The 23254-nt window shown below is 34.0% G+C and overlaps 1 long non-coding RNA gene across 2 annotated transcripts in view; it reads right to left on the reverse strand.

Annotated features, from left to right (window-relative positions):
- Positions 1-291: 291 nt before the first annotated feature.
- LOC120245569 overlaps positions 292-23254 on the reverse strand; it is a 171523-nt gene continuing 148560 nt past the window's right edge. For both annotated transcript variants that reach the window (XR_005531825.1, XR_005531824.1), the window contains 2 exons: positions 10489-10624; positions 292-540 (listed from right to left, as the gene is read on the reverse strand). This is a non-coding gene — a long non-coding RNA (uncharacterized LOC120245569). The remainder of the gene's footprint in view (positions 541-10488; positions 10625-23254) is intronic.

Raw genomic sequence — 23254 nt, forward strand, 5'->3', positions numbered from 1 at the left:
ATAACTTTAAGTAACTGGAGGATAAGGAGAGGCACATTTGCTAATTCTTGTCATTTAATTAGTTCCTTTTACTCTGACACTGGTGGATTGTCTTTGACAAACATTTACTCTCAATGCAGTGATAGTCCTAAATCTGATTGTTAAGGAGAAAGAAATTCCTATTAGAAAGAGATATCTCTACTGCAAGAAGTCTCTACCAAATGGAATTTGTTTTAAGATCAAGTGTTAAGTAGAAAAGAGCAAGAACTACTTTGGCAAATGAAAGCACTATAAAACATCTGCATAGACAGTGGTGGCTAGTTTGGCTTTATTGACATAAGATGCTTTGTGTAGCAAGGAAAGAATCACATTTCTATGTCACATTATATACCAGAGAACACAAAATAGGTAAAAATAGAAAATTCTTCTTTTCCTTTAGGAAGTACTTGTGGATTGAAGAAATTAAAGACAGGTATCCTTCCTTTGGAGACTGAAGGGGAAATAGACTTCCTTTGGAGCCATAGATGATTTAGCTCAAAACAGGATTCCTCTGAAACATACCTACAAATCAGGAAGATGTAACAGCATCTCTTAATACTGAACAATATCTAACAAAATCTGTTTACTTTATTCTTTTCTTTCCCTGTCTGATAAAAGTAGAAAATTAAACCATCTACTGGATACAGTCATGTACTACTAGTTGAATGCTATAGTAACAACCGGAGTTCAAGAGATTAAAATCTGAAGAAATGTCATTTTCATAAAGATTTTATGGACATAGATCATTGTTCTCATTGTGCTGCAGAAAGCACAGAGTTGAGGAAAGTCAATAGCCTCACTTAGCTTTTCCTAGAATATAGAAAAATCTGATAATAACAGCATAATTAATTTCTTCAGGAGAGATTTTTTTTTCAACTGAGTTTTAGGTTACTGAATACATTCACCTAATATGAGCTAGTAGCTATACACAGATCTGAAGTCAATATTGGAAAAATATAGACCACAGAATAATTGGGATTGATTACTTAATCCTTCAAAGGAGGTATGTTTATTTAAGGCAGACAGTAATGGGGCGGCTGGCTGGCTCGGTTAAGCAACTTGCTCTTAAGCTTGGCTCAGGTTATGATCTCAGGGTTCCTGAGTTTGAGCCCTGTGTTGGGCTCTGTGTTGACAGAGTGGAGCCTGCTTGGGATCCTCTCTCTTCTTCTCTCTCTCTGCCCTTCCCCGTTCATACTCTCTCTCTCTCTCAAAATAAATAAACATTAAAAAATTATGAGAAAAGAGGCAGTAATAAATTAAGGATTTGTGCTGTAATCCCAAGAGCAAAGACTAGCAAATAAAACAGCAAAAATGGCAATTATAACAATAAAACAGATACAGCTAAAAAAACAATAAAAGACATAGAAGGAAATGCTAGAACTATTCAGGGAATCTAAACGTAGGGAGAAAAAATAAGCAAGAAGGATGAAACATTTAAAAGTTAGCAGGAAGATAGCACACCAAAACCTAGCTGTATTGATAAGTACATTAAATGTAATCAAACTAAACTTTTAAATTAAAAGCTTACATCTTGATTAGATATAAATATGTAATGTTTCCAGCAGATGAAATACAAATATAAAAGTGGCTTAAAAGAGAAATGACTAGAAAGGATGTATTACACAAATGCTAATCATAATAAATCTGGAGTGGTTAAGTGAATATTAGAATAGTATAATTAAAGGTAAGATATAATATAAGACATAAAGGAGAATGTTTCATCATAATAAAAAAGTTTAATTTTTCAGTAAGACAAAATAATACTCAATAGGTATGTGTATGTATTTAATAAAAAAAACTCCAAAAGTACTGAAAACTTATTTTAACATATCTAAAAGTATAAAAATATAAATCTACAATTACAGTCAGAAATTTCATCATTAGTAATTGATAGAGCCCATAGGTTCACATATATACACACACATTCGTATGTGCATATTTCAATATATATACAGAAGATGCATATATGTATGTGTATATATGATTAATAATACAAAAGATTTGGATATAATCAAACATCTTAACTTAATGATAATAGTAATTGATATTATGAAACACTACTCTTCAACTGCAACATACATTTTTTATAATAAAATGAGAAAATAATTGTTGAGGATACATATTTTAGGGGCACATTAAGTATAAAACAAAATACAGCATATACTGCACATAAAACAAGTGTAAATACACTCTAAAGTATTGAATCATACATAGTTTATTTTCTGATCACCACAAGTTTGAATTAAAGAAGATATCTAAAAATAGGTAAGTTTGAAGCTGGCTTGAGTTCAGTATTTCTACTCTCATTAATCCTTTTTATATGGCCACTCCTCAGAAAGAGAAAGGTATTCACTTTTGCTTTCAATTCTGAAACGCATGTTAAAAGCAAATTACAGAACTCTTCCCTTGTCCATGGGATATCGAAGACTCCCTGTGAATGCCTGAAACTGCAGACATTACCAAGCCCTAAATATACTAAGATTTTCCTACACATACATTTGATAAAGTGCAATCTATAAATTAGGCACAATAAGAGACTAACAATAACTAATGATAAAATAGATTAATTTAATTTAATTTTATTTTTTTAATGTTTTATTTATTTCTAGGAGAGAGAGACAGAGACAGCGTGAGCAGGGGAGGGTCAGAGAGAGAGAGAGTCACAGACTCTGAAACAGGCTCCAGGCTCTGAGCTGGCAGTCAGCACAGGGCCCGACGCGGGGCTCAAACCCACGAACCGCGAGATCATGACCTGAGCGAAAGTTGGACGCTTAACCGACTAAGTCACCCGGGAGCCCCAAGATTAATTTTAATAATGTACTGTAATAAAAGTTGTCAATGTGGTCTCTCCCTCTCTCTCAAAGTATCTTAATGTACTGTACTTATCCTTACTGTGATGATGTGAAATGGTGAACTGTCTGTGGGATGGGATGAAGAAGTGAGGTGAATGATGATACTCTGACTTCAGACCATGTTGAATGTGGGTGGCTGAAACCATGGAAAGTGGAACCATGGAGAAGGAGGCCTACTGTGCCAAATATATTGTACTGTGCTCCACTGCTGAATAAGCAGCTCTTTGCCAAAGAGCAAATAACGTTTCATTTTTAATTTAGTGATTTATCATTATGTGCACAGACCTCTTAAGCTACAAAACTAGGAAGACGGAGTGGGATACAGTAGGATTCAGGTATGAAAACCATTCAGAATTCACAGAAGATATTGCTACTAAATGAAGGAGACTGAAAACATTTCAAAAGTAATCCTAAATTTTGTTGAATACAGGAAAGAAAGGTAAAAGTTGATGTTGGTAATTTTTGGAATATAAATTCTGCCTCTGCAATTTACTTTTCCTCTTTCTAAGTCCTTAAACAAACTACTAAATAGTTCGATACCAAGTTGAGAATTTATGTAATTGGATAATAATACTTAACTTCTTTATCTGCCTAAGATTTGATTATTGAATATTCCTTAAATTTTATGATAATGGCAATTTCTAAATAACTCTAATGTTAAGGAAAATATTTCTATATTAATACCAGAGAAAACTGTCCATTAGATTTTTCATCTGGCTGGCAGAAAAAAAAAATACAAGGCATTATATTTCTGGAAATATTTATTTAGTTGTTAATACATTTCAACTTTTTTAAAATAAAAATTATTAAGCAACATTATAAGGACCATCCAGAGAACATAAAACACGTAGTAAGAGAAACCCCTGTCAACTGGCCTGTTTATTCCATTATTCTCCATTTTTTTTCCTTCACAGTTAATCTGAATATAATACTCAAGTCCACTCTAAGATAAAAATATGTTTAATTTTTTAAATGTAAGCTATTTACCTTCCCTGTTTTTGTTTGTTTGTTTGTTTGTTTTAGGGTCTTTTTAAGAAGCTGGCTTGAATTTTTTTGGCAATTCACAGGCTGAATGAAGACACATGGTCTGATTATAAGGTAGAGTTATCAAAATCTGTTTTTATGAAACCATTATTTTTACACAGTTTAATAAAAACAGCATTATTAAATCCATAGGCGAGAAGAAAAACTGTATATTGTTTATATATTTTTTGAATCTTCATCCTTATGTTGAAATATTTAGCCATGGTCATACTTTCCTGGCTACTGTGAAACAGTCCTATCAGTACGTTTAGCCACAGTATTTTCTAGAAAAGATACTGGCCATTTCACTATCTCAACAGTTAGAAAGTCCCACTTAATTCTTTGTTTTCTAGAATGGTAGTCTCTAACTTCATCTGACCTTGAATGAAATGAAAATTTCCTCTAATTCACATGAAATGCTTTGTGCTTAATTATAGTAGGGATATAGAAAATTGCTTTCATGGAAGAAAACAGTAGCGCCCGAGAATACCAGTGCATTTGGGCATCCCAAACTGGATGATATCCAACTGCACACAATGAATCACAATTACAGACAGGCATAAACCAAAAGCTAATGTGAGCCAGAACTCTGTATCTAGTTTGACTGACTTTGCTTTATTCAAATTAAAATTTGTTTTATTCAATTTGAAAATGTTCTCAAACCACTGAATGACTGAATATAATCACTCATTTTAAAAACATATTTGAGGGTAAAACTCACATTTGTTTCTTTCATGTTTCATATTTCAAGATACAAATTTCATATTAAATGAGTATAATTTAGGAATAGAATATGATGGGTGATAGCTACTAAGGAGGCAACTTGTGATGAGCACTGGGTGTTATATATAACTGATGAATCACTAAATTCTACTCATGCAACTAATATTACCATGTATGTTAACTAATATCTATTTTTTTTTTATTTTTAAGTGTATTTATTCTGAGAGAGAAAGAGAGAGGGAGAGAACGCATGAGCCGGGAAGGGACAGAGAGAGAGAGAGAAAGAGAATCCAAAGCAGGCTCCTGAATGACAATGCAGAGCCCGATGACAGGCTCAAACTCATAGGCTTATGAGATCACAACCTGAGCTAAGATCAAGAGCTGGATGCTTAACCAACTGAGCCACCCACATACCCCACTAACTAAAATTTAAATAAAACCAGAAATATTAAAAATAATAAAATAATAATCATTAGGTAAGGACAAAGACATAGAATATGATAGAAAATTACTATAGGTGAAAGAGAACTATTTGTGATGAATACAGGCAATAGGGGGATGGAAAGGGATCACGTTTGCTTAGTAGAAGTAGAAAGATTTGTAGACATCGGTGCAGATCAACAAGACAGAAAAAGATAAGGCAGGGAGTAGAGATTAGGGGCTGTGTGAGGGGAGGGGATTGTGAAGAGAATATAGAGGCAAAGGCATGAGGAGGTATGAATTATTTTAACTATAGAAGAGTGGGGTAGCAAGATCTCAGTGTTGTTTATATCTGATAATTAGAGTCTGGGTCAAGACTGTCACATTTCACTCCTCATTGTCTCGGTAACGGTACATCAATCCTCATTTAGGGTAATAAAATTACAAAGAGAAAAACTTCATGCAAATAGAAAAGAACTGTACTTGAGCAATGACTACATAAGGCATACTTAGTTGCACCTTTAGAGAAGGAGTGAAGGAAAGTTTGGGTGGAGTTTTCCACATAAAAAACTGCCATTCATAGGTGAAGAATAAGACCTACATTCTTAAAAGGGTTGACAGAACATGGGGGCTCTGGGAAATTTTCTTTCTTGCTTCTCCTGCATGGGAAAGTTTTAGTCAATGTAATGTTACATAATCCATCATGTATTTGTGTGGCCAGGTTTTCTTACTTCGGGTTCTCATGCATCATTCTTCATAAGTGACCCTTTAAATGTTAGAAATGTAGAGTTGGGAAAACATGAATGATCCCTCTGTCAATACTGTTTTTGGAAATCAGAGTAATCTAGGTAGCCTTTAACTCAGAAGATTCTCCCCACTCTTATCTTTACTTTGAAGGATTCGACCACTTCTAGAGGTGCGACCACTTACTTATAGAGGACTGAGTGGGGAGTCAATAGCTTGGAATACTGAAGAAATAGGTGGATATCCAGGGTCTATGGATTTAGAAAATAAATGTACACTGATGGGGATATGGATGGATGCTGTGAAAGGCCCTCATGCTTGCCTGAGGTGTGATTTCATTAGAGATTCTGCACCTAGATCCAAATATTCTTAGTTTATTGCAAGGGCATTTTAGAAATGTTAGAAATACTTTTTCTCTCAAGGGAGTATTGAGAAGTAGTGCCCATATAGGGGAGGAGAAAACGTTTTTCATCAGAGGAAAAAACAAGCCTTCAATCGGAGAAGAAACCCAAAAGTATGAGTATTATAAAAATGTTTCCTTACCCAACATCACGATATCCCAGAGGATGCAGATTAAGAAAATAGGCAGTGGGGCAGAAGCGATATCCGTAAGATATGACTAAGGTATAGCCAGGGTCTGAGCAATAGAATAAAACCATTTTCAATAGTTGTTGTATCTCTAGCATATAGATTGCTTGCAATAATATAGGAGGCTATTAAACAAGTATTTGTACTTGAAGTGATGAATGAGAAAATAAAAATGTATGTTTCTCCCTATTCTTCCCTAAATGTATAATGTATTAAATTATGCATGTGGTCTTTTTATTGTCTATGTGTTTAATTCGCACATTTCCTCATTATAACATAATTATAGTAAGTCAGCTAAACTGACCACTTTCTGCTGATTTTACTTCTTAGCAATATTTTTTTACTATTAACTAAAATTGTATGCCTTTTCTATACAACAGAATGTCTCACTTTCCTTTTTTAAGATTTGTATCTTATTTAATATCATGTATTCAAAGGTTCTTTTTATTTATAATAATGTTTATATAGTTTATTTATATAATGTTTGTAGAACATTAAGAACATATTAGGTACACAGCTCAAATAATTTTTATAAAATTAAACACCTGTGAACCTATCTCTACTCACTCTATGTAAAATGACTTGGCCCTAATCTATCATTGACTCTTTACTAATTACCATCTTATTTTGAACACTTCATAGACATAGTAATCTCAATATGTTCTCTTTTCTGTCTGGCTTTAATCAAGTAATATTATGTTGTTGAGATTCATCTATGATGCTCTTTTATATTTCAGAATCATGCTTAATTGTATGGATAAACCTCAATTATTGTTTTAATCTACTCTACTGTTGATAGGGTTAAAATCAAATAAAAAAATGTACATCAGACTTGAGAATCCCTGAGTAGACAAAAACTATTTAAACCAGTCAAGCAAAACTAACTCTAGCTTATTTCATCTACACAGCATAACTTAGGTTATTTCCTGTAAATGTCTCTAATTGTCATAAAATAAAATTAAGTCATCCTTTTTAAAAATGATATGAGAGTGTGCCTCGGTGACTCAGTTGTTAAGCACCTGACTTCTGCTCAGTTTATAATCTCACGGTTGGTGAACTCAAGTCCCACATCAGATGAGCCCACTCTCTCTCTCTCTCTCTCTCTCTCTCTTTGTTGGGCCAATCACAGCCCAACTTAGTAGAAATAAGAAGAAATTCAGTTTGAGTTCATTGTCTCAATGTACAATCTTTTCTAATAACTTTGTTGCTATTACATGTAAGTGTCAATGAAATTTTGTTAAAAAGTGTGCTGGAAACCAGAGTAAAGTATATAGTCTGTCTGCTGACTTTTTTTATACTAAGTTGGAGGAATAGCAATGAATTGAGATCTTCGCTGAAAGGATCCTTGAAGAACATCTGAAGCTGCAACATTATGATGATAAGAGGAGAAAACTAGAGCTGAACAATCTGAAAAGTGCTTTGGAGCACCATCAGCAGACCATAAACTCACATTTCAGACACTGTTAGATCAAAATAAATGAATGCACTGATTTCTTAATAAACACTTTGATAATTGATGCTCCCACTCTACCTACATAACAAAACAATGGCAACATAAATCAAGGAAGTCACCATATAGATTACTGAGGTATTAAAAATATAGGGGGAGAGGCACCTTGGTGGCTTAGTAGGCTAAGCATCTCACTCTTGATTTCAGCTCAGGTCATTATCTCACCATTTATGAGATCCAACTCCACATTAGGCTCTGTGCTGACAATTCAGAGGCTACTTGGGATTCTTTGTCTCCCTGTCTCTGCCCTACACCCATCTCTCTCTCTCCCTCTTTCCTTCTCTCTCTCAAAAATAAATAAATAATATTATATATATGTATATAAAGACAGATCATCATAACCGTTGTAGTTCTTAGCATCTCTTATATCATTGATATGGTATTTTATAGGGCTGTACTCACAATAAAGTAAAAGAAGTCCTACCTTCTGGTTAGTAGGATGATCAGTCTTTTAAAAATATAATTTGTATTTCTCTAATACATTATGTCAAGTATTAGGGTAAATATTGAGGCAATATATGTAACTGCCATACAAAGTAAAATCTCTATAAACTATTTTTTCACTTGTTTTCCTCCCCTTTCATTTTTAAGAAGGTAACACTGAAAACATCAAATTAAAATTTTCTTTAAAATATGCTTATATTTTACACCATAAAGGATTCCAAAAGCATCAAACAAAGGAATCTGAAAGACCATGTATTTTACCTAAAGATGATAATTACTGATTCAAAGTTTGAATAAGAATTCTAAGGGCTAGTTTATTTCCAACAATGATGATGTTGACTAAGCATTTAGAGAGGAGAAGCAAATTATAAAAAAATCAGTACAGATTAGAGTTAAGTGTTTACATTAGTAATATCGAAGACCCAAGTGTTAAATAAAAGAACAAAATTTGAGAAGAAATTAAAATAAGAGGTTTTCTCCAAATTAGTTGAATGGATGGAATTGCTGTACGTCTGCAACAGGCTTATCTTTGCAACTATTTCATGCTAACTGCAGGAAAGTTAGTCTCAGATTCTTGTGATTCTATACCAACCTCTGTTACCATCCATATAGTATTTTGTAAAAAACATGCATTATTTATTTACTATATTTTGACTAACAAAAATGTAAATCACCTGAGCTGTTTGAGTACCCCGCAACTGATTTTGAATTTGGGGAGAAAAGTGCTACCATTTTGCCAAAAACACTGATTAGCTTTAAAGGAGCTGTGGTTGTCACTGCTGTCATTTTGCCGTAGTGCCTACCACATAATTCTCTATAAACAACTGTTTAAGAAATAAAACAGAGTAAATAAATTACTGTATTATTTTTCCATTCATATGAAATAAAATACATTTATTATTTACATTGTGATTTATTGAAAGAAAGAAAAAAAATAATAGGGAAAAAAAAGTCCATTGAATCTAACTGACTTCAACAAAAACCTAATGGGATTATTTAGTCCCTTAACATTTAATTCCGCTATTGCTATCGTTAGATACAGGCCTATCTTTGCATTATTTGTTTTCTATTTATCCTCTCTAGCTTTTCTTCTTCTGTTTCTCCTTACGTATCTTTTTAAATTTTCTGAATTTCTTAGAATTCTGTTTTAATATATCCACTGTTTTTAGTTATGTATTCTTCCATGTTTTTGTCATGCTCTAGATGGCATGGCATGCATCTCTAAATTTTATGGTCAACTGAGAGGTAACGTACTGCTGCACAGAAAACAGAAAATTTCAGTTACACAGATATATTTCTACTCTTCAAGGTCGTTTTGTATTAGAGTTAGCATATGTATTAAATCTACAGTATTATAAACCTGTATAATATAATAAAGATAATGTTATAATTTTTGATTTAGTAGCTATTAGTTTTAAAGAAAACTAATATGAGAAATTCTACTCTTTTCATATGTACCTGGCAATTTATCTTTGATATGCTGTTCATTCATTTTTAAAAATCTGAGTTTACCTTGTAATTATTTCCATTTACAGTGAAAAATATCCTTCCCTATAAGTTTAGGTATGGTTAACAAAAATAATCTTAGATTAACTTTATGGGAAAATATATTTATTTCATTTTCATTACTGAAGGATCTTTTACTGGATATAGAATTCTGCAATGAGGTTTTTTGTCATTTTTCTTTCAGTGCTAAAGATAGTTCTTCAGTCTTCTAGGCTATGCAGATTTTTTTAAGTTTATTTATTTTTATTTTGAGAGAGAGCATGAGAGGGAGCGTGTGTGCATAAGTGAGGAAGAGGCAGAGAGGGAGAGAGAGAAAATCCCAAGAAGGCTGCACTAGGCTACATAGTTTTTGATTAACAGGTGCAGTCATTGGAAGATTAGTCCCCTGGTATAATGTCATATATTTTTTTCTGATTGATTTCAAGATTTTCTATTTACCTTTTTTTTTTTTCAAGAGTTTGTCTCTGATGTCCCTATATTTAATTCTTCAAATTTGCCCCTTTTGCGGGTCACTGAGCTTCTAAAATCTGTACAATTATATATTGCACCAAATTTTGGATTTTAGTGATTATCTTAAACTTTTTCCTATAGAAGTGATTACCTTAAACTTTTTCTTCTTATAGAAGAAATAGATACAATTCGTTGAACTTGGCACTATACCTGATATTCAGGGATGAATTCTCATCTCCTCTTTGATCCTGGATTCCATGTTTTCCAGATTTTGTGTTATTTTTATAATCCATTCTCTGTGTTTCTTCTGTCTTTCTCTGTATGCTTTTCTCTCTTGCTCCTGTATCTTTAAAATATCGAAGTATTAAAAAAATGCCTATGATATTGGAGGCATCAAATATTCATTAATGTTCAAATATTCACTTTAATAACTGAATCTCTTTTATTACATCACCCTTAAAATTAGTATTTTAAAATCCTGAACAAGTTTTCCGTCTAATATTTTATCATTATAAATAACTTCATCTAGCACCTGATCTTTTTTCAAACTTTTAAAACTTAATACAGCATATATATGTAACACATAATTTAAGCTTATAGCTTGATGATTTAAAACAAACTGAACAAACTTATATAACTATTACTCCAACAAAGAAATGATATACTAATTGCATTTCAAAAACATCTTTTAAGCTTCTTTCCAATTGCTGCCTATAGCAGATGCAAAGGAATACACTTTCCTTCTTCTTCCTTTGAATGCCTATTTTCTTTTAGTTTGGGAGGTCTCTATCATTACTTTGGCCAATATTACATGGCAGAAATAAAGCTGATGTCAGCTTCAGTATGAGGCCTTAAGAGAGCTGCAGCTTATAGTTTTTAGCTTTTGGAAGACTTATTCTCGGAAGCCAGCTGCCATGTAAAACATTAGACTATTCTGATACATGCATATTATGATAAGTCAAAGCCATGTAATGAAACCCTGGAGAATGAGACAATGGGAGTGGAGATGGGCCCAATGAAAATGAGTCAAGGAATCATTTGAAAAGTAAATCTTCCAGCCCTGGCCAACCCTGCTGAGGCCGTGTCAGTCAGAGCTGAACCACGTAGTCAAGTCAATTCTGAACTCCCGACACAAAATTTATGAAAAAAATAAGGGGCATGTTGGAGCCACCATGTTTGCTATGTAACAACAAATCACTGGAATAAGATGTAAAAACTGGAACTTTCCTTGGTCCTTATTTCTCGCTATCCTGAATTCTATCATTATAGCTTAATCTAGTCTGTTTTTAAATTATATGTAAATGAATTATATAAATATGTTTGTGGGTATGGTTTGTTTCACTTTTTAGTTATGACATGCACGTGTGTGTGTGTGCATGTGTGTGTGTGTGTGTGTGTTGGAGCACTTTCTTCTTTTTCATTGCCTAAAATGATATATATAAACCTAGTAAACATAGTATAATATATATATATATATATATATACACACACACATATGTAATGTGTGTGGATGCATATACATATACACATATATATGAAATGAATATATAAAATTTAATGTCAGTTTCCATATGATGAACATTTTAGTTATTTCACATTTTGCAGTAATATAAATAACACTTCCCTAAATATGTTTGCAAATGTCTTTTATTGAAACTTTACAAGGATTTCTGCTGGTTATAAATAAGAGTAAAATTGATGAGTCATAATAAATTTACATTTTAAATTCTAGTAAGCAACAATAAACATTTCTTTTCTTTGTACCAATTACATTTGTACCAATGTATACTCCCACCAGCAGTGTTTGTGAATGCCAGTTACTGCAAATCCCTGCCAAAATTTAAGATTGTTAACTTTATAAAACTGTATCTATTTTGGTCAGTATCTCAGTGTGATTAAATTGTTTTTCACTGACAACAAAAGAGAATAGTTATCTTTTTATATTTTTATTGGCCACCAGGATATCATCTTTGCAGAGTGATTGCTTAACGTCTGTTGTTTTTCTGTTTGTTCTCTGCCTTTTATGTATGAATTCTTTCATATAGGGATTCTTTTAAAAATATGTTAGCATTTGGAGAACATGGGTGGCTCAGTCAGTTAAATATCTGACTTCAGTTCAGGTCATGATCTCACAGTTCATGGGTTCAAGCCCCATGTTGGGCTGTGTGCTGACAGCTAAGAGCCTGGAGCCTGCTTTGGATTCTGTGACTCCCTCTGCCTCTGCTCCTCCCCCACTCACACTCTGTCTCTCTCAAAAATAAACATTAAGAAAATATTTTAAAAATTAAAAAAAAAAATAAGACACAACCTTGTTATATGTGTTGCAAATATCTTCTCTCATTCTGTAACTTATCTTTTCATCATGTTAATGGTATCTCTTGACTTTAATTTTTTTAAATTTTAATAGGTCAAACAACTATGTCATGTTTGGTATATTTTTTGTGTCCTATTTAAGTAAATATCTTAACATGAATGTAATTAGTGTATCTTCATATATTATAATCCGCACATTTTATATCTTTTTGGTTTCACATATAATTCTACAGACCAGCTTACTGTTTTTTTAAAAACATTTTTTATGTCTTTATTTTATTTTGAGAGACAAAGAGTGAGCAGGGGCGGGGCAGAGAGAGGGGAGACAGAGAATCTGAGGCAGGCTCCAGTCTCTGAGCTGTGAGCACAGAGCCTGACATGGGGCTTGAACCCACGGACTATGAGATCATGACCTGAGCTGAAGTCGGACGCTTAACCAACTGAGCCACCCAGGCGCCCCCAGCTTACTGTTTTTGATTTTGTGGTGAATCAAACGTTAATTTTTTCATGTTTTTCATATGGATAGTCAATCCTTTATTGAACATACTGAGCCAGAACATTTTATTCAAAAGAATAATCTTAACGATTCTGCAAGGCTAGCTCATTTTAAATAATACAGCCATATGTACTCAGTTTCATTTCAAGACTCTATTCTGTTTCATCGACCTATTTGTTTATTCTTGTGTCAATACCAATTCTCTGAACTACTTTAATTTTAATACATGTATTAAAATCCAGCAGAGTACATTTAACCACCGTGTACTTTTTCAAGATTGCCTTTGCTATATTTGGCTCTTGTATTTCCATATATTTTTAAGAACCAACCTGTACATTTTCACAAAAACATATGCTTAAATTTTGATTGGAGCTGTATCATAATTTCTGGAGGGGGCAGGTATCAACTTTATAATATTAATGCCACTAATCAACAAATAGGATGTGTGTCTGCATTTTAGTTAGGCATTTTCTATCTACTCCCAAAAGCCTTATATATTTCTATGAAGAAGTCTTACCTAAATGTTAGTTGATTTATTTTTGTAATGTTGTGATTATGATGTGACTCTACATGCCACATGTTTAAACTACATTTTTTACTTGTTTATAGTTGCTTTTTAAAAATAAAATTGAATTTGCACAGTGACCTTGCATCCAGTATATTTGCTAAGTTCCCTTAAATTCTAACAGTTTAATTGTAATCTTACTAAATGTACTCATTTTAATTAATAAGTAACAATTACAAATTGCTATTAATTCTACTATCCCACTTGCTAATATATTTTTCTTCATCTCTATGACATCATTCCAGGTAAAACCACCTAACATTTTACCTTATCTGTTTCAATAGTCTCCCATTAATATTCTATATTCTCCCTTACTTCCTCTAGTTTCTCTGAGCATAGCAACCAGGCTTATTCTTTCAAATTTCAAAACTGAATTTCTCTTCCTCTTGTTTAAAAAAAATAATGGTATATTACTGTTCTTTAGGTTAGCACCTTTCCTTTCTGGATTTGTCCCTGAACAACTTCATAGTCTGGTATATGAGTTAATGACAGCTTTGTCTTCCTTGCCGTATGAATAGAGTTGCTGTAATATATACAGAATGACCCATATTATTTGAATTTGAGGTAAACAAAAATTATTTTTCATAGTTATTTCATGAGTCATGCTTGCATTTAAAGAAATTTTTAATGTATTATTTTATTTTTTCAGGGGCGCCTGTGTGGCTTAGTCGGTTGGGCAGCTGACTTAGGCTCAGGTCATAATTTCATGGCTTGTGGGTTCGAGCCCCACATCGGGCTCTGTGCTGACAGCTAGCTCAGAGCATGGAGCCAGTTTCAGATTCTGTGTCTCTCTGTCTCTCTGACCCTCTTTGCTCACACTGTCTCTCTGTCAGAAACAAACAAAAAAAAGTTAAAAAATTATTTTATTTTTTGAGAGACAGAGCATGAGCAGGGGAGGGGCAGAGATGGAGACACAGAATCCAAAGCAGGCTCGAACCCATGAATGCCAGATCACGACCTGAGCCAAAGTCAGAAGCTCAAACCAACTGAGACATCCAGGTGCCCCAAAGTCATGCTTACATTTATCAAAAGTGTCTGTTGCTTACCTAAAATTCAAATGAAACCAGGCATTTCATTTTCTATAGTAATCCAACAGAGAAATAATCTTATGAACCCCAGTAACAAATCACCTGCCTGGAAACTACTGGTTCAGGAATGGACCTGTGTGCTAAGATGAGGCTGTGATCACCCTGGACATGTTTTGTGTCTGGCTTTAGATAAATAGTGTTTATCTGTGATTTGTATCTGTAGGGTGAGATTAGCCTTGATACTAGCTTATTTGTGGGCAGCTTGGTCTTATGAAAGAAAATAAATTACAAGAAAGTTGACCAGAGAGATGGAAAAATAGGAAGAGAACAAAAAGGGAGATTAGTGACAGTTCTGTGTCCCTGAATCCAGCTGTGGAAATAAATTTAAGGCAGTCAAATAAGAGCAGGCAAAGGCTGATTACTTGGATTTGCTATAGCAAGGAAGTCAGTCACCATCACTTGAGTTTTGGCAGAACCCCAAACCCAGGCAATGAAGTAAGACAGTTTTATATTGGAAGGAAGAGAAATCTTAGGTATCCTCTGACTGGAGGATGCTGAAAAGGAAAAACTATAGATGGGCTAATTGAAACGGTTAGAGGTGCACATTTGGCCTTCTGTGGTCGGTCCTAAATTTCACGTGATTTATCAAGTCCTCATGGTTACTGGATTAGTAGTAGAGATAGCAACCTGGTCTCCCACTAGTCTGATTTATGGCAGGCTGACTCCCTAGGCTGCTTATTGCAGGCGATGGGTCGGTTCACAGTGTTGACTGCTGTAGGTGTGGATCAGAGTCTTATTTTTATATAAGGTCTGTCTACTGTCCAGTGTGTAATTCAGTTTTTCATAGTCATGTATGAATCATGGATTTTTCAGTAATGTCAATCAATAAACTCCCCTTTATGTCTAATTTAAAGGGTAGGTAAGTCAGAAGCACCTCAAGAAAAATTCTGATAAATAGGAACTTTTAGGCGTTTTCTTGCCATTGTTCTTAACACAAAGAGACAAATTACTAAACTGGCTTACAATTCCCTAAATAATTGGCTTCTCCTTCTCTTCTATTCCAGCATGAATCTGTCAGTAATATATAGACTTTCAACCACCGTATTGACTTTTTTTCAATACCTGTAATGAATGCAGTATTTTCCTCACATTTCTTCTTCCTGTGTTGTTTTGCACACAGCCTCTTCCCTGCCCCAATTCATCTTTATAATCTTTAAGTTAACTCTTAACCCATTCTTAGGTTCTGAATTAAAACCTTACTTTAGGGAACTTTTTACTGACCTTCAGGACAACTTCAGATCCTTATTATATACTACTTTATAAACCTGAACTTCTTTATTCAATACCATACCATACATGTAATTCATGTATAAGCTGTTTAATTTACTGTTAAATATCTATCCATACTGATAGGGATGAGGACCTAAACTTTTGGTTTACTGCTATCCCTTCCAGATAATTTGCCCAAAATCAGTGATTAATATATGTTCATTGAATAAATTAATGGAAGATTTTCCATATTTCTTTTTAAGTAAATGGATTAAATTTTATCTAAAACTGTTTAACTATTTACTGGACCAAAACAGGTATAATTACAATTAAAAATAAATTAAACATATTTTCCAAACAAAATAACTTATTAAAATAACATTGTGAATAGTTTTATTTAAAATATGAAATAACATTAAACACAGAATTGAAGGATATTCTTTCTGGCTTTGGCTTTTCTGTAATATTTACATGGTGTTACTCTATAAGAAGTCCACAATTGTGCCTATTCATAAACCAATATAACGAGGCTACATATTCTATTTTTCATATTCACATATTTGATTATAAATCACAGCTTCTCTTCAGATTATCAAATATGTTGAAATAATTGTCTCAGCCCAAGATGAAGTCACTCCTGCCAGTGGTGTCATGTCAGCAAATCGAAACTTAGATAACACTGCACATGCTGCCCTTGACCAGAAACAGTCAACCAATCAGCCAATCCCCAAATGTCAAACCACCACTGGGCCTTCTTATCCCAAATAAGGTTGATTGTATGGCCCAAGGCAACAGGTTTTTTTTTCCTCTAGTGTTCTCTTCCAATTCTTTTTGTGTATCCTGTAAAAGAGCTTCCTGCCTTCCACCCTATTTTGAAGTCTGTGAATGGAGAGTGTCCAAGTATTAAAGTATTAAATAAAGTTTCTTTAATAACTCAACTGTCTTCTTTAATCATTTTTTTAACAGTTTTTGGTGATGAGGAGTGGGGTGCAAAGTTGACCACTAATGGCCCGCAGGAGGAGACGCACAGGAAAGGTGCCTGCACAACACTTTGAGTTCAGTCTTTTTCTCATCATTACAGAGACTATGAATAAATTACTACCAGACCTATACTCTGTTTCCTTGCACGCAACTCGGTTCCAACAAACTTTATATAGAAATATATAACTTTATATAGAAATACATACATATATATAAACTATAATATAAAAACTATATATTTAAGCTATTATATACATATATTATTTCAGAAAGGTTCTGGCATCCTGGGAAGGTTCTGGGGTATATTAAAGTTCCCAGAAAAGTTTCTGAAGCCTGCAAGGTAGTTATATTAGGATCCCATATGGCTTGCAGCCATTAGAGGACTCAAGAAGGAATTCCAACGTCCACAATGCATGGCAGTTGTTGTAGGACTCACAAAGCCTCAAGGTAAGTCCACAGAATAAGCTGCTGTGGGACCTGGGGAAAATACATTAATATAAAAAATTTCAGACTGTGTTGACCATCAAAATCAAAATCTATGTAGGCACAAGTCAGTCTATTAAAAGTCAATATGGTATCTGCCACTAGAAAGAAACCCTCGAGTAAAAGGAGTAATAGATCTGTTGCTAATGGGAATCGTGAAAGCCAAAACTGCAAAATTGGTGGGCATGGGTCGAGCACTTAAAAGCTGTAAGAATGGTCTCCACGTAACTCTAACACTCCCATGCTAGGAGAAGTTGGTAATGCAATGAGTTAGATTGACACTGGGTCACCCACCAATCTCAAGAAAATTTATTCTGTGCAATAAGATATACTGTAAAACACCACAAAAGCCTCAACACAAGGCACATCATCTTAGATATTATTATGGCTCCAAGAGATCCAAAGGTTTAGCTAAGGAGATGTGATCCTCAGTTTTGATGAATTAAGTACTCAACCTTCCAGCACACCTGCTTATCACAGTTTAATAATTGTGATCCTAGAAGTTAAAGAGATCTATAAAAATGGCAAAATGTTACTAAAATAATGGCCATTATGGAGAATGTTTCAATTAGAAAAGATCATTCATTTGAGAAGTTCACTTGAAAGCAAGATTCTCAAATCAAACAAACAGAATGGGATACTTATTTTAATTGGCATGCAGAAGGCTCCAAAAGGTTTCAAGATTCCAAAATAACTTTATTGAAAGATTTATTACAAAAAGCTAATGAAATATGAAATACACAAAGAACTACTTAAAACAAGACTGTAAGACTGATGTGACTTCTATTCCCCTTTATCCTTATTTATCTGAGTACCCACAGTCTATTAATCCTTACCTGAATTGTTTCTTCACTCTGAAGAGATTACAAGGCCATAAATAAAAGTCTGCTAAGCTAGTGCTCTACAACTGCAACAGCTCCAAGAACAGAAACCTAAAATATGTGGGCCTCCCTCTCTGCACCCCCCTAGGGGTTCATAATCAAAACACTGACCCCAGAATCAGGGTCTCATTTGCAGTCAAGCTGAACACTGTAAAAAAAGATTGCCTTCCAAGATTTTGTCAAATAACTGACACCAAATTGAATGCACCCATATCTACCCTCAAAGCAGGCCCCCATACAGACCCTTCCAGGGATGATGGGACTCCAAGAAATTCTCTGGTAACTGATACCATCTATTCACCTAAATAATCAAAGGAAAGTAAAGGTAAAAATCACAGAAAATTTTGCCAAATTCTAGTAGATACCTGAGCTACACTGTCTTCTTTAAACTCCGCTCACTTCAGAGCTTAAAAAAAGGATCCTGGGAAAACTGGCAGAAGCCAATAAGGTGAGAGAATTCTTACTAAAGTGAGTTCCCTTGATTTTGTAGTGCCTGATAGAGAAAGGAAGATAAAATTTCACGTTATCCTTTCCTTTCTGAATTTAGACTCTTGTGAGTATGGTTCTGAGGTGTCCATTGTTGCTAATCATTTCTCTCCCAGGGACAGTTACTGCCTTCTGTTTGTCTTGTTTTGTGTCCTGAGAACTTGACTTAGCTTTCTGCCTGCCTGGGCACATGGGTTGTCAGTTCTTGTATATTCAGGCAACCGAACCTTCCATTTGAGAGTCCAAAGATATCACCAAGAGAAATGTCGGTTGAACTCCACTTGCAACTAGATACAGCCAACAGAAATGCAGATTGCACTTCATTTGAAGCTAGAATTTGACTGATTGTTGACAGCTCTCAGGAGAATTGTCTGCTTTTCATTTTTTGGTTATTTTTGAGAGTGACTCTGGAACTTGGGAGGGTAAATCTTTCTGCATCCTCTTTGGGGATGCCTCTTGCATCCAAGGGGGCATTCAATACATCCAGGGATATTTACTGTTTGTCTTGTCTAAAACATGACAAGATGCTTACAAGGATTTTTTTATAAGTAACTCTCTGGTCAGAAGTTGGCCAATTTGAAGTTGATATTTAGAGCCTGATAGAACATTTTTAGGTGTTTCTCCCTGGATAAAATGCAATTATGTACCCGGAGGGAAAGAAAAACATTTCAAAGACAAACAACCTTAAATCTAGAACACAGAAATCATTTGATTTATATTTTAGTTGAAGATATTCTCTTGAGATAAAGAAGCAAATTGAAGATAATATATTTGTTTGGTGACCCTTGATATCATTCAGGTTATAACCTGATCTTTGAGGAATTACAAACACTCTTACAAACTGAGAACAACCTACACAACTTGACTTATAAATTGAGTCTTTACAAGAATGGGAAAAAATTTAAAAATGCTTATCCTTTTTACCAATCTTCAAATTTCAACTATTCATTTCAGAAGGCTTGCAGGTACTCTAAAAATTCTGGCCTTAGAAAACAAAAGTCCTTCTTGGAAGAACTTGTATTTTTTCTCTGTGCCTTTGAGACATAAATGTTTTTCCTGGTCTTCTCTAGGAAACTAGCTAATTCTTATCAAAGGGAACAAAAGGAAGAGTCTATTTGGAAGCTAGGCAAATTAAATAAATCTTAAAAGTCTTCTCCACAAAGATTAGTAAAAATGTTAAGATTTTCTTATTTTCTTAAGTTTTTGTTTTGTTTAGTTTTTGTTTATCTTGGAGAGAGACCAAGGGAGAGCTTGGAAGGGGCAGAGAGATAATTCCAAGCAGTCTCTGCCTTAGTCAGTGCAGAGCCTGATGCAGGGTTTGAATCCACAAACCATGAGATCATGACCTGAGCTGAAACCAAGAGTTAGATGCTTAACCAACTGAGCCACCCAGGTGCCCCAAAACTTTAAGCTATCTTATCAGTTAACCTTATCTTGTTACATAGTCAGAAATATAATTTGGTTCAAACTGTTCTTTTATCAATAAGTGAGTTTTGCATCATCACATTTGTGTCATGGCTAAGTTTTTAAAACAAAACCGTAAGATTTCTAAATCTTTTTAATGTTTTTATTTTATTTTTGATAGAAAGACAGAGTGTGAGCAGGGAATAGGTAGAGAGAGGGAGACAGAATCTGAAATAGGCTCCAGGCTCTGAGCTGTCAGTGCAAAGCCTGAAGCAGGGCTCAAACTCATGGACTGAGAGATCATGACCTGAGCCAAAGTCAGACTCCCAACCAACTGAGCCACCAAGGCGCTCCAAAACCATAAGATTTCTGTTTGTATTTGTCTGCATGTTTATGGATGTCTATGGATGTATGTTATAAATGTATGACATTTTTTACCTCTGGATGGTACTGCCAAAATTAATTTGTAAAGAGCTCTATTTATTTGGCTTAAAGAAAACTGAGCATTTAAATAAATTAAACATACTCTTAGAAATATAGAAAATGATTAAAATATTTTTCAAATTCATGTGATTTGGAATAATCTTTTTTTTTAAGTTCTTTTTTATTTTTTAGAAGAGAGAGCACAAGTAGGAGAGGGGCAGAAAGAGAGAGGGAGAGAGAGAATCCCAAGCAGGCTCTGCACTGTCATCACAGAGTCTGATGTGGGACTGAAACTCTCAAACTGTGAGATCATGTCCTGAGCCAAAATCAACAGTCAATGCTTAAATGACTGAGCCACCCAGCACCCCTGGAATAATTTTAAGTAAATAAAAGCTAACTTAAGTTTGTTGGTTAATTAAAATAGTAATGTCTTTAGAATCATCATCACTAAATACAATGCAGCCATACAACTTTTATTCTATCTAGATTTACTAGAAGTTAAATAAGCTCTTGTCTCTGTTACAGAATTTATCAGCAAGAAAGATAATTTTCATGAATAATCTAAACACAACTGTTATGATTAAGTATATTAAATAGATATAAGTAGACAAAAGTTTATAAATGAACTCTTCAACAATGATTATGCTTTACAGTACGTCTATTTAAACAGAGTTTCTAAAATATTTTTGGTAAGCTGAATCATTAAAGTTACACTGAGGTAAATCAAATGATGTATTTCATTTAATATGTAAATCATTTCCAAGAGATAAATTACTGAAACATTAATTACTGAACATAGGTTTATCCACTTTTGGCTTTCTTTCACAGAAGAACTAAAGATATTTGGGTCTATTAGGAAATATAATTTTTGTAACATTTCTCCACTTTGTCACTAAAGTTCAATAAATGAGACGTTTTTTAATATTATACTGTGATAGGAACATAAACAGAAGGAGAGACAGAGAAAGAGAGGAAGGAAGGAAGGAAGGAAGGAAGGAAGGAAGGAAGGAAGGAAGGAAGAAAAGAAAAAGAAAGGAAAGGAAGAGAAGAGAAGAGCAGAGAAGAGAAGAGAAGAGAAGAGAAGAGAAAAGGAAAGGAAATTCTATAGTTTTCTAAAAGATTTTTGAATTATAATTTACATGGAGCTAGGGAATATATCCAATTATGAAATGGAGAAAGATAATACAGATCTTGCTTATGCAATTGCTTATCTGTTTAGTTCTTTGGTTTTAGATTTACAGTACTGGCTTATGGAACACAATTGGTTATAACTTATAAACTTATATAGATTTCATTAATATAAATTTGGCGATATCGGGACTAAAGTGAAAAAGATATACAACTTGGGGGCATTTTATAGGTTTATTTTTTATTTTTTAAAATTTTTTCAAAAATTTTTAATGTTTTATTTATTCCTAAGAGAGAGAGAAAAAGAGAGAGATTGAGAGAGAGAGAGAGAGACAGCATGAGCGGGGAAGGTCAGAGAGAGAGGGAGATACAGAATCTGAAACAGGCTCCGGGCTCTGAGCTGGCAGTCAGCAGAGAGCCCAATGCAGGGCTTGAACCCACAAACTATGAGATCATGACCTGAGCCAAAGTTGGACACTCAACCGACTGAGCCACCCAGGTGCCCCTACGTTTCTTTTTTTAATAAAATGGGGAAAATCTCTTTACTTGAATTGAAACTTGCACTGATTTTGAGTCTTAAGAAGTGATGTCATGCCAAGAGGCAAAACACAGTTGTTACTTCTTCAATTTCCTAGTTGTTATCCTTCGCCATACTTAAAATAGTTCACAAGCTAATTGAAACAGAGACCAATGATAGCAGCGATTGTAATTTATGCGAAGCTATAGACTTCTCTTGACGAATTCCTTTTGATGAGTCAAAAAAAAGTACTTGACATTTTGTCACACAAAAGTTAATTGCTCTCCAGTTCCAATTAGAATGACACGTAATTTGAATTGAGTTGCTTAATGTGTTGTTCTAAAGAAAAAAAATAAAAAGAAGACGACATATAACCTGAGGTGACCGTGATTTAGTAGTTCATTGCCACAATTCACACAGAGAGCAATAAAACTAGAAATTCCCTGCCTAATAATGACTAGAGATGTCAGTCAGGGTAAATTATTAATTTTTTTGACGCCAAAGTTCAAGAAGCACCATGTATTCTAATATTGACTAATATTAGCTTTGGGGGAAGTTTCCTAATTAAAGGCTCATGACAGTGAGCCTTAACATTTAACAATAATAATAGTGAAAGATTTGAGAGAGAAGAGGAAAATTTATGCAAAATAAAATGAAAAATAAAATGTCATTATATTTCAGATTGACTTATTTTCTAATGATTCTTACCTTAGCTTAGCTAATTGCAGCATGTATTGAAAGACAGTAACACAAAATGAATCAGCCAGTGGTATAAGAATACTCGAAAAAGGAAGATCAATGTAGGCTGAAGTAACAAGGGAATGATAGTGATTAAACTAGACATCAAAAGATTAAAGGAAGGCAAAAGCACAGCAAGCCTTTGTGAATGAAAACACAAATGAAGGGAAACAACAGCAGGCTGAACCTGAGCAACAATTGTAAAAATTAATTACATAAAGAAAGTTTTATATATTTTTTTATGACAGAGCTTTTCTCTTCACA

The sequence above is a fragment of the Hyaena hyaena genome, unplaced genomic scaffold, assembly GCF_003009895.1.
Source record: "Hyaena hyaena isolate Hyena2069 unplaced genomic scaffold, ASM300989v1 scaffold_423, whole genome shotgun sequence".
Taxonomy (NCBI): domain Eukaryota; kingdom Metazoa; phylum Chordata; class Mammalia; order Carnivora; family Hyaenidae; genus Hyaena; species Hyaena hyaena.